The 10,645-nt window shown below is 41.7% G+C and overlaps 1 pseudogene; it reads right to left on the reverse strand.

The window, feature by feature from the left end:
• Positions 1 to 1,096: 1,096 nt before the first annotated feature.
• LOC142442336 (SREBP regulating gene protein pseudogene) lies at positions 1,097 to 2,027 on the reverse strand (annotated as a pseudogene).
• Positions 2,028 to 10,645: the final 8,618 nt, after the last annotated feature.

The following is a 10,645-nucleotide window of genomic DNA, read 5'->3' on the forward strand; positions in this document are numbered from 1 at the left end:
TCATAATATTGGAAAATTTTCTTTTTGTCCCTGTCTTCCCTCACTCAATTGAAAGTTCTTTGTAGGTGAAGACAATTTCTTAATATTTTTAAAATCATTTTATTGGGGCTCATACAACTGTTATCACAATCCATACATACATCAATTGTATAAAAGCACATTTGTACATTCATTGCCCTCATCATTCTCAAGTTTTTGTCTCCACGTAAACCCCTGGCATCAGCTCCTTATTTCCCCCCTCCCTCCCCATTCTCCCCTTCCTCATGAACCCTTGAAAATTTATAAATTATTATTTTGTCATATCTTGCCCTGTCCGACATCTCCCTTCACCCACTTTTCTGTTGTCCATACCTCAGGGAGGAGGTTATATGTAGATCCTTATAATCAGTTCTCCCTCTCTACCTCACAATTTCTTAATATTTTTATGAACTATATACTTAGGACCATCACAATTTCTTTTTTTTTTTTAACTTTTCAGGTAATTTTTTTATGCCACAAAATGTTGGTGCTCAGGGACCCACTCTGACAGATGCTGTTAAAGTAAAAAATAACCTCCTGGAGAGAAAATCCATGTTCTAAGAAATGAGACATTTTATCTGGGCAAAAAGGAGGATAACTTAGCTCAAGAAATGCAACAACAACAAAAAAACCCCACAAATTTCCCTTGAAAATATTCAACTACAAAGGCATGGCATTTTCTTCCACCAAACATTTTAACTTTCTTCGACGCCACAGAAAATCCAATAAATAATTTTACAGTGGGCGGGCCTTGGTCCAAAGTGTCAGAGAAAACTTGAGTTCCAACGTGGAGGTAACACGACTCCCCCTTCCCTTTGCAGGTACACTGTCGAGTAGCTCTGCCTGCATCTGGGTCTTGTCCGGGAAGCAGAGCTGGAGCTGCCAGGTAACTTGTACGGTGCCCTTGTGTTGGTAAAGCCCAGGGACCAGTGAAGCCAGAGAGAACACCATGGGAAGTGTTGGAACCAAGATTTCCTCCCGCCGCCTCGGTCCTCTTCCAGCTCGAGGGTGTGCAGTGTGCACCCTGAAGGCTGGCTTCAGCCATGCCCTTCTCACCCGCTTTCCGCCCCTGTGCCCGTCACGCAGGGAAGAGCTCGGGAGGCTCTCTCCATAGCAGTAGTTTGCTCTGGGATCCCTAAAGGCGTTCTCGTGCTGCACACTGGGATGAGGCTCTGCATTTAGCCAAACACAGTTCAAAGTGATCTTCAACTGCCATGAAGAGGCTCTGGAATGCCAGGCTGCCCGGTTAAGGAAGCGCTCTGGAAGAAGTCGCTTGTTGGGCCCGAGGCAGCCTGAGACGCAGCACTCACAGGCGCTGCAGCAGCCATTGCAGCAACATTGCTTTGTGCCAGGGACGTTGATGTTGCAGCAGCCGTTCACCAGCAAATCCTTCCTTTCACATACATAGCCAAGTTCATCCGGGATGAGGCGCTTCCCTTGAATGGAATTCCGACATTGATTGCTGGGCCACTGCTGTTGCCCGAGTTAAACTGCACTTTCCAAGGAAGGGGCTGGGCCCTTGAACCTGAAGGAGGTCTTGAACCTGAAGGAGGTTCCGGTCTCTCGCTGCTCTCTCCTCCTGCTTGAAGGTGCTGGTGAGGAAGTAGACGTAGACGAGCGAGAGCCCGAAGGCCAGGGCAAGCACCCATCTCTTCCTCAGCAGCCGGCGCCACACCATGCTGTTGCTATTGTTTATTTCGGTGTTGCACAATGGTTCTGACTTGTAGCGCCCCTGTGCACAACAGAAGGAAATCCTGCCTGTCCCGCTCCATCCTCACAGTTGTGCCTATGCCGGAGCTCACTGTTGCAGCGCTGTGTCCATCCATCTGATCTAAGGTCTTCCTCCTTACTTGGCGCCTCCACTCTACCATGCATAGTGTACTTCTCCGCGGTCTCATCTCTTTTGATAACATGCCCAAAGTACATGAGACAAATTTTTCCCAGTCTTGCCTCTGAGGAGCATTCTGGCTGGACTTCTTCCAGGACAGGTTTCTTTGTTCATTTGGCATTCCGTAGCACTTTCCATATGCTTCACCAGCATCATAGTTCAAATCCACCGATTTCTCTTCAGTTTTCCTTATTCAATATCCAACTCTCTCATGTACACGAGGCAATTGAAAATACCATGGCTTGAATCAGTTGCACCTTAATCCCCAAGGTAACATCCTGACTTCTCAACCAGGTTTTGTGCAAGGTCCTTTAAAGGTCTTGTGCAGCAAATTGACCGAAGGCAATGCATGCTTATTTAATCTCTTAACTGATGCTTTCATGAGAATTGATTGTGGATCCAAGCAAGATGGTCTGTTTATCATGATGTGACTACTGGTCCAATAGCAACTATACACACGGACCTCTTCAGGTGGAATACGGAGAAATCAAATTGACTACAGCTGTGATGAGAAATCATGGAGAAGCTCAACATCCGAAGCTAAAAGTAGGCCAGGGCCCAACTGTGAAACAGACCAAGTGTTCACATGTAACTTCAAGTTGAAGTTGAATAAAATGGAAACAAGTCCATGAAAACTAACATATGACCTTGAGCAGATCCTACCCAAATTTCAAAAACATCTCAAGAACTTTCAGTACTCATACTAAAAGACCAGATGAGCTGTGAAATGACATGAAGAACAACATACATGTAGAAAGCAGAAGGTCACTAAAAAGACAGGAAAGAAAGAAAAGATCAGAGTGGATGTCAGAAGAGATGCTGAAACTTGCTCTGAATCGTGTACTAGCTAAGGCACATGGAAGAAATGATGGTATCAAAGAACTGAACATAAAATTTGAAGGGGCAGCTGAAGAAGACAGAGCAAAAGTTTGTACATAAATTAGAACAAATGACATTTTGTTCTACATAGGTATTTACTTTTAGATAGCTTTCTCTATGCGGGATCAACCGCAATGCATTTTTGCTAGATTGCTCTTGGAGTTTTGTCTATTAGGTGTTTTGCTACTTCCGAAGGCCAGCAAGAACATATGGATACATTCCTGCAACTGCACTCATGGCAAGCATACAGTTTTGATCACTTAGTATTATTCATATTACCTATGTGATGTGGACGGTCTGGCAAATTGTTTGAAAATCTGTGTCTTCAGCTTCTCTAAGCTGCCTACTTCTGAGCAGAAGAGGAGTCTGGAAGCTTGGCGACACCATCCCCCCTGAGGTCTGCTCTGCCCTTTACGTACCTACAGTCCCATCACAGAGGATTTCTTTTGACCGTGGGAAGCCTGCGCCCCTGCATGCACAAAGCACATCAGTAGCACAAAATGAGTTGAGGGTGCATTACATACGGGCATAGCTCAGAGGTAATGGGGGTTCTGGACCACTGAAATAAAGTGCCTCTCACAATCAAGTGAGGCACATGGATTCTTTGGTTTCCCAGTGCAGATGAGCGCTAAGCATATCCTGTACAGCAGTGCATCAAGTGTGCAGCAGTATGAGGGAAAAGTTTGGCCTATTGTGACAATTGCCAAAATGTGACACAGACGCAAGGTGAGTACTTACAGTTGGAAAATGGTGGCAAGAGACTTGGCGGGTGCAGGGTTGCCACAAACCTTTAGTTTGGAGAAATGTAATTACAGTGATGCTCAATAAAATGAGGCGCTATGAAATAAGGTGTCCCTCCATTAGATTAATCTTGGGAGTGAGCTGGTCCTCCTTTGGATGGATATTTGACGGAAGAGCTTGTTTCGGCGTCTAATTTCATCAAGCAATTTTCCAAGGACCTCTCAGGTACATTGATGATTACCGACTCTACAGCATTTCCCTTTGCTTAACTGTAACTTGTGTAGTAAGACTATGTCCCTTTGAGTCTATTGTCTTCAGTAACATCTGCTTTATTAGCCATTTGGGTAAAAATTCTGTTCCATTAACTTAATCGTATGTGCTGAAAACATGCTTTTTGAGACTGAACACTTATGTAACGATGGTGGAGCCCCTGGCTGCCTGTGTAGGAACCCTGCGATTGCAGCAGAGTGGGGGGGGGGGTGACAGGGGCAGAGAGGTGGAGCGTGCAGGGGCTGAAGGGCAGGAAGGGGCACGTGTCAGCTCTTCCAGGTCTCGCCGTCCTTTCTGTTTGGATTGCACATCACAATCGGCTGTAGCTGAAGAGCAAAATCCTGTATTTAATGAGCCGATAAAATGCCTAGAGCCCCAGTGGGCTTGGGGAGGCTTGACTCTCCACTAAGCTAAAAGCCGATAATTGAGCCTGGATGCCAGCTGAGACCTGGAGATTTCTACTGAAAGAGCCTGGCTTTAACTTTTATTTTTTTCCCTTTTCCTATTTCCCCTCTTATGTGCAGCCAGCTTGTGGTGAGGACTCAGGACCTCCAGGGAGCGAACGGTTATCACCTAAATTATTTTGATTAACCCTTAACTCTGGGAGTCTTAATTTACTGACATGCCGCATTACCGTGCAATACTCTGGTGTCGATGCCTGCAGGGGGAAGTGATAAACCAGGTCTAATGCCAAAGGGATGAGGTTGAAACTTTTTTTTTAAAGCTTGAAATAGAATTGTAACTGTTCCTGCTTCAGAAACACACCAGGGAGAGGAAAAGGTTAGCAAGAAAAACTGCTTTGTATTATTTTAAACGAATCTCCTCTTAAGTGACAAGTCAGTGGTGAGATTGCTTTAGTGGGGCTATTTTTAAAGAGGCGTTGAAGGGGGACCCCTCCTTTGCCATGTCATTAAACAATTTCCACATCATGTCTGGCCTCTCATTCCCAACAGTCCTCACCATGTATGCCTCTGGGGAGAAGGCACAGCTTGATTTCATTCTCTTGAGAATTTTACAGGAGAACTTTCTGGGAATTTTTAGGACAGTGGTAGAGAACTGCTTGGGGCATTTTAGAATTGACAAACAATATCGATTAGATTTACGAACTTAAGCTAGTAGAGCGATAGCTTCTGAACTGGATCCAGAATCTGGATCTGAAGGGAGATATGATAAAAGGGATCAATTATATGTCCACAGCCTAATCCAGTTTGGATAGATTTTTCAAGGTGCATGAAATGTCATCCAAAATGACATTCTGTAAATCAGGTTTAATATATATCTGGATTGCACACATACCACAAAAAAATTTCAATACAGTATACAAATATAAGTGAAAATGGTCCATTAGAATTTAGCTACTTATATTGTTATATTATTGGCTAGAGTAACTATGTTGACCTTTTGGAATTTTATTTGCAAAGAAAGCTAATGCCACTTATTGCCTCTTTCATTGGAAAATATCTTGGGTGGTGGTGGCATTTTTAGGTGCCACTGAGTGGTTGCCTATTCAAGGTGACCTTGCACAACAGATTATAATCCTTTTCTGGTCCAGCACCATGCCTAGGATCAGTTGTGAACATTCAGATTTTTGTTAAATTTTAGAAATTGACCACCAGGCCTTTCTTCCTTGTCTACCTTAGGTCGATCACTCCTCTGCAGCCTGTCTAGCACCACAGCAACATGCAGCCTTCCTCTGACGAATGATGGTGGCTGCACATGGTACAGATTCATCTCCTACAGGGAAGGCAAAAACCACCAGGGCCTCCCTTAAAATGTGCTGAGAGAATGTAATTTATAAAGCAGTAGGGTTTGTCCTTCATGATTAAAGACTTTTCCCCTTAAACTAGAATTATTTTAAGGCAGGGTGGGGGACTGAGACAGTTCCATAAGTGGGTTGCAATTCATGGGCAGCCCCACATTTGCCAGAGGAGATTTCCAGCTTCCAGGTCTCCAGTGCTCCACCAGGATTTCCATGGCTGATTTTAAGAAATGGATCGCCTAGACTTTCTTCGAAGAGCCCTGTAGGTAAACCCAGACTTCCAAACTTTCAGTTAACACTCAAGTTTCTGACCCATTTGAACCGCTCAGGTAAAGCTAAGAAGATTTTGTAGGTGAGAGGAAGACAAAATTTTAATTGATTATAAATTCATCTAAGATCTAGTACCATTTACTAACACTTAAATCTGTGATAGTTGATGTAATGTAATTAATAAGCACACATGCATGGTCATCACATCAGTTCTGACTCAGTAACCAGAATAAAACTGTGTTTACGAGACGATCAAATTCATAACAGCAGAGCGCCTCATCTTTTGCCTATGAAGAGAGTCGATCGTAGTTTCGAGCAGCTGGCCTTATGGTTAGCAGAACAACCCATAGCTCACTATGTTACCAGGTCCTAATATTTCAAAATAATTATGAAAGTGAGTTCTTTGCAAGGATTATTTTTTAAATGAAAGTAGACTTTCTAGGTTTAACTAACTTTTGAAATCAAACCATATGCATTCAATTTTCTAATTATCTTAATGTTTTTCAAACTTTAGCATATATCAAATCAACTGAAGGACTTGAGAAAATACAGATTTCTAGGCTCCATTCCAAGAATTCCTGATTCAGAAAGTCTGGGATAGGGCCAGAGATTTCATTTTTAAACATTCCATTTGGATTAAGTTATTGTTAGTTGCCGTTGAGTAGCTTCTGACTCATAGCAACCCTGTGTACGAGAGAATGAAACACTGCCTGGTCTTATGCCATCTTCACAATTGTTCTTCTTCTTCTTTTTCCCCCAAAAGCATTTTATTGGGAAATAATACAGATAGCATATCATCCACCGTTCAGTCTCCTCAAGCAGTATTGTACCTTTGCTACAACAATCGGTTTCAAAACCTTCCCTTCCTTCTTAAACTCCTTGAGGGCAGCCCCCCTCTAGGTCCCACCACCCAGGAGCCCTTGTTCTGCTTCTTGTCTCTATTGCTTCATCAATCTTGGGCTTTATATACTGAAAAACAGAAAATTGTATAACAAAAAATCAAGAAGAGTCAACCAAATGACAAAATACATCTAAGATAAACCCCAATATGCACAACAACAATAACATCAACAACAACAAAATGGCACCGAAAATGTTGAAAACCAGATCAGGCCCAACGTGCATCAGAGGGAAGATCAACTGACAGGGTTTTAACCATTCAAGTCCAGTTTCTCATTTTGATCTTCCATAGTCATCTCTCCAAAGCACTCGGTTTGGTTACCAGTTTCTTCCCATCCCTCTATTATGGTCAGAGGGAAATCAAGGAAGGCTTATTTCCTGTGTAGATCTATCTCACAAATGTATCGTGGGCTCCCACTGTCATCCATAGCCTTCTGCAAACCAGAATCTCACAGTTTAGGCTCTGATACTAGTCCCTCCTTCCACTTCAGATGATATGATTTACAGTTCTTTGGTCACTGATGTTGGTGTGCTTCTTCTATGTGGACTTAGTTGACATCTCACTTAGATGGCTGATTGTTTGGAAAAAAGCTTTTAAGACCTCAGATGCTATTTGTCTAATTACTTCATCACCCTTTAAGATAGCACCACATCTTTTGTGTTCCCTTCTTAAGGGCAAATATCATGCAGAGCCGTGATGTAAGAACTGACTGCCCTTAGATTGGAGCTAGGATTTAGTGCAAGCCCCAAACTTATTCCTGGATGTATTTTATTTTTCTGCCTTTAGAGACCTCCTGATTCATTTATGGTGTAGAATGTTAGGGATCATCTCCAGGGAGCATAAAGGCCTTACAGTTGTTTTGAGGCTTTAGCCCATCAATGCAGCCACTATGTCAAGTCATCTTTGTCGAAGGCCTTCCTTGTGTTCACTGTTCTGCTACTGTTCCCCGCGGGGTCCTGCTCCAAGGACTGGTCTCTCTTGACAGCATGTCCAAAGTATGTGTGCTGAAGTTTCACCATCCTTGCCTCGAAGGAGCACTCTGGCTGAACTTACTAAGACAGATTTTTCTGTTCCTTTGGCAGTCCAGTACACTTTCAATATTCTTCACCAGCACCATAATTCAGATGAATAGATTCTTCTTTGATCTTCCTTGTTCATCATCCAACTTTCATATGCATATGAGGCAATTGAAAATACCATGGTTTGGCTTACGTGCCCCTTAGTCCTTAAAGGAGCATCTTTGCAAGGTACCGTCCTTCACTTTAAAGAGGTCTGGTGCCTGAGATTTACCCAATACGATGTATTTGTCAATCTTTTGGCTGCTGCTTTCATGAGCATTGATTATGGATCCAAGCAAGATGAAACTGTAGTAGAAAGAATTCTAAAATTATTCCCTATCCCTCTCACCCCACAAGAACTCATTTTTTAATTCAATAGTTAATGAAGATATATTTGTGAAGGGACTTTGTAGATGGAATTGCTGACCTTAAAGCAGGTTACCGGAGTAGGCCCAGTATCATCACGTGAGCCTTCAGAAGAAGAAAAATGGGAGAGATGAGACAGGAGAAGCCAGATGCATTTGAAGCATGACTAACCTCCCCTCTGCATTTGTTGGCTTTAAAGTTAGACATTAGCCAAGGAAGTGGGAGGTCTCAAGAAAATAAGACTGATCTACCAGCAGTTCAAGGAATCAAGGACCTCAGTCCTCCCTGGAACCGAATTCTGCCAACAACATTCATGAGCTTGGAAGTGGATTCACTTCCCAAATTCTTCCTAACTGATTTAGACCTCGTGAGACTCAGAGAATCACCGGAGCCATACCATTTCCAGACTGTAAGCCGATAAAAACGATACACTTGTTTATGTTAAGCCAGCTTGCCTGTAATGGAAACGTGGCCATGGAAAATTAACGCCCCTGGTAATGTTGATGGTGTTCATCCCAGCGTTCAGATGTGAGACTCACTGGAATAAATTTTTAACATCTTTTATGATTCACAATTACAGACTTCGGAAAAAAGCTCAGTCATTTTCAATACACATTTTCTGAAGTACGGAAACAAAAGTGAGCTACTATTCTTATTATTTAAAATGAAAGATGAAAATAATTATTTAAGTAGTTTTAAAACATAAAATGAAATCGCCTATGCAAAGTGCTCAGGACAGTTCTGACCCCAAACTGAATGCTCAATAAGTAATAAGTATGATAATGATAACTTTTACTAACGTTCTTCTTAGGTTCCATTGAATTGGTTCTACCTCATAGCTACCTATGTAGAGCAGAAGCAAACTCTACCCCGGCCTGTGCCATCGTCACAATTGTTGCTGTTTGAGCCCATGACTGCAGCCACGGTGTCAATCTGTCTTGTCATGGGCATTCCTCTTTTTCACTGCCCTTCTACTTTGCCAAGCTTGGTGTCCTTTTTTAGAGATGATCTCTACTGATAAACATGTCCAAAGTACATGAGACATCTTCTCTTATAAGGCAGATTCTGGCTGTACTTCTATGACTGTTTGTTCTTCCGGCAGTCCGTGGTATTTTTTATATTCTTCATCAATACCATAATTCAATTCATAAATCAAAAATATTGATTATTTTTCCAATCTTCCTTATTCTTTTTTTAAAATCATTTTATTTGGGGCTCTTACAGCTCTTATCACAATCCATACAGGTGAACCTTAAAGTGACATCCTTGCTTTTCAACACTATCAAGGACCCCTGGACAGCAAATTTACTCAAAGCAAGGCATTCATTGTTTGATCTCTGGACTTCATGAACATTGATCATGGATCCAAGCATGATGAAATCCTTGAAACTTCACGCCTTTCTCTGGCTATCATGATATTATCTATTAGTCCAGTTGAGAGGATTTTTGTTTTCATTTCATTAAGCTGTAATCCATACAGAAGGCTGCAATCTTTGATCTTCATCCACAGTGTTTCAAATAGTCCTCTTTCAGCAAGAAAGATTGTGTTATATGCCTAAAAAGGTTTTAATAAGCCTTCCTCCCATCTTGATACCACATTCTTATTCATATAAGCCAATTTCTCTGATTAATTGCTCAGAGCACAGACCGAATAAATATAGCGCAAGGAGACAACCCTGACACACACTTCCTTGACATAAAACCATGCAATCTGTATTCCCTTGTTTTGCTTGCATAACTGTTTCTTGAGACATATCCAGATTCCACATGAACACAAGTTATTCATAATTCGTTATGATCTGCACAGTTAAATGACTTTGAATGGTCAGTAAGGCACAAGTACACATCATTCTGATAGTCTTTGCTTTAAGCTAAGATCTATCTGATGTCAGCAAAAACAAAATCCCGTGCCTAATGGCCCCTTCTGAATCCAGCCTGAGTCTCTGGCAGTTCTCTGTCAATGTACTGCTGCAACTATTGTTCGATCATCTTCAGTACAATTTTATGGTATGTGATATCATTTATATGGTTCTATAATTTGAACATTCTGTTGGGTCACCTTTCTTTGGAATGTGTACAAATATGGATCTCTTCCACTCAATTGGCTGGGCAACTCTTTTCCAAATTTATTGGAATAGATGAATGTGCATTTCCAGTGCTTCATCTGTTGTACATTTCAACTGGGATTTCATCAATTCCTGGAGACTTGTTTTTTACTAATGCTTTCAGTACAGTTTGGATGCTTTCCTTTAGTAGTTCGGGTTGTTGATCATATGCTATCTCTTTAAATGGTTGAATGTCAAGACCATTTCTTTTTGATGCAGTGACTGTGTATTCTTTCCATCTTATTTTGATGCTCTTACATACTTCAATATTTTGTCCATAGAATCTTTCTTTCGATATTGCAATTCAAGACTTGAATCTTTTTTTCAGTTCTTTCACTTTAACATATGCTAAATGTGCTAATTCTTTTTGGTTTTCTAACTCTGAGTCTT

This window comes from Tenrec ecaudatus, chromosome 3, assembly GCF_050624435.1.
Source record: "Tenrec ecaudatus isolate mTenEca1 chromosome 3, mTenEca1.hap1, whole genome shotgun sequence".
In the NCBI taxonomy this organism is placed as follows: domain Eukaryota; kingdom Metazoa; phylum Chordata; class Mammalia; order Afrosoricida; family Tenrecidae; genus Tenrec; species Tenrec ecaudatus.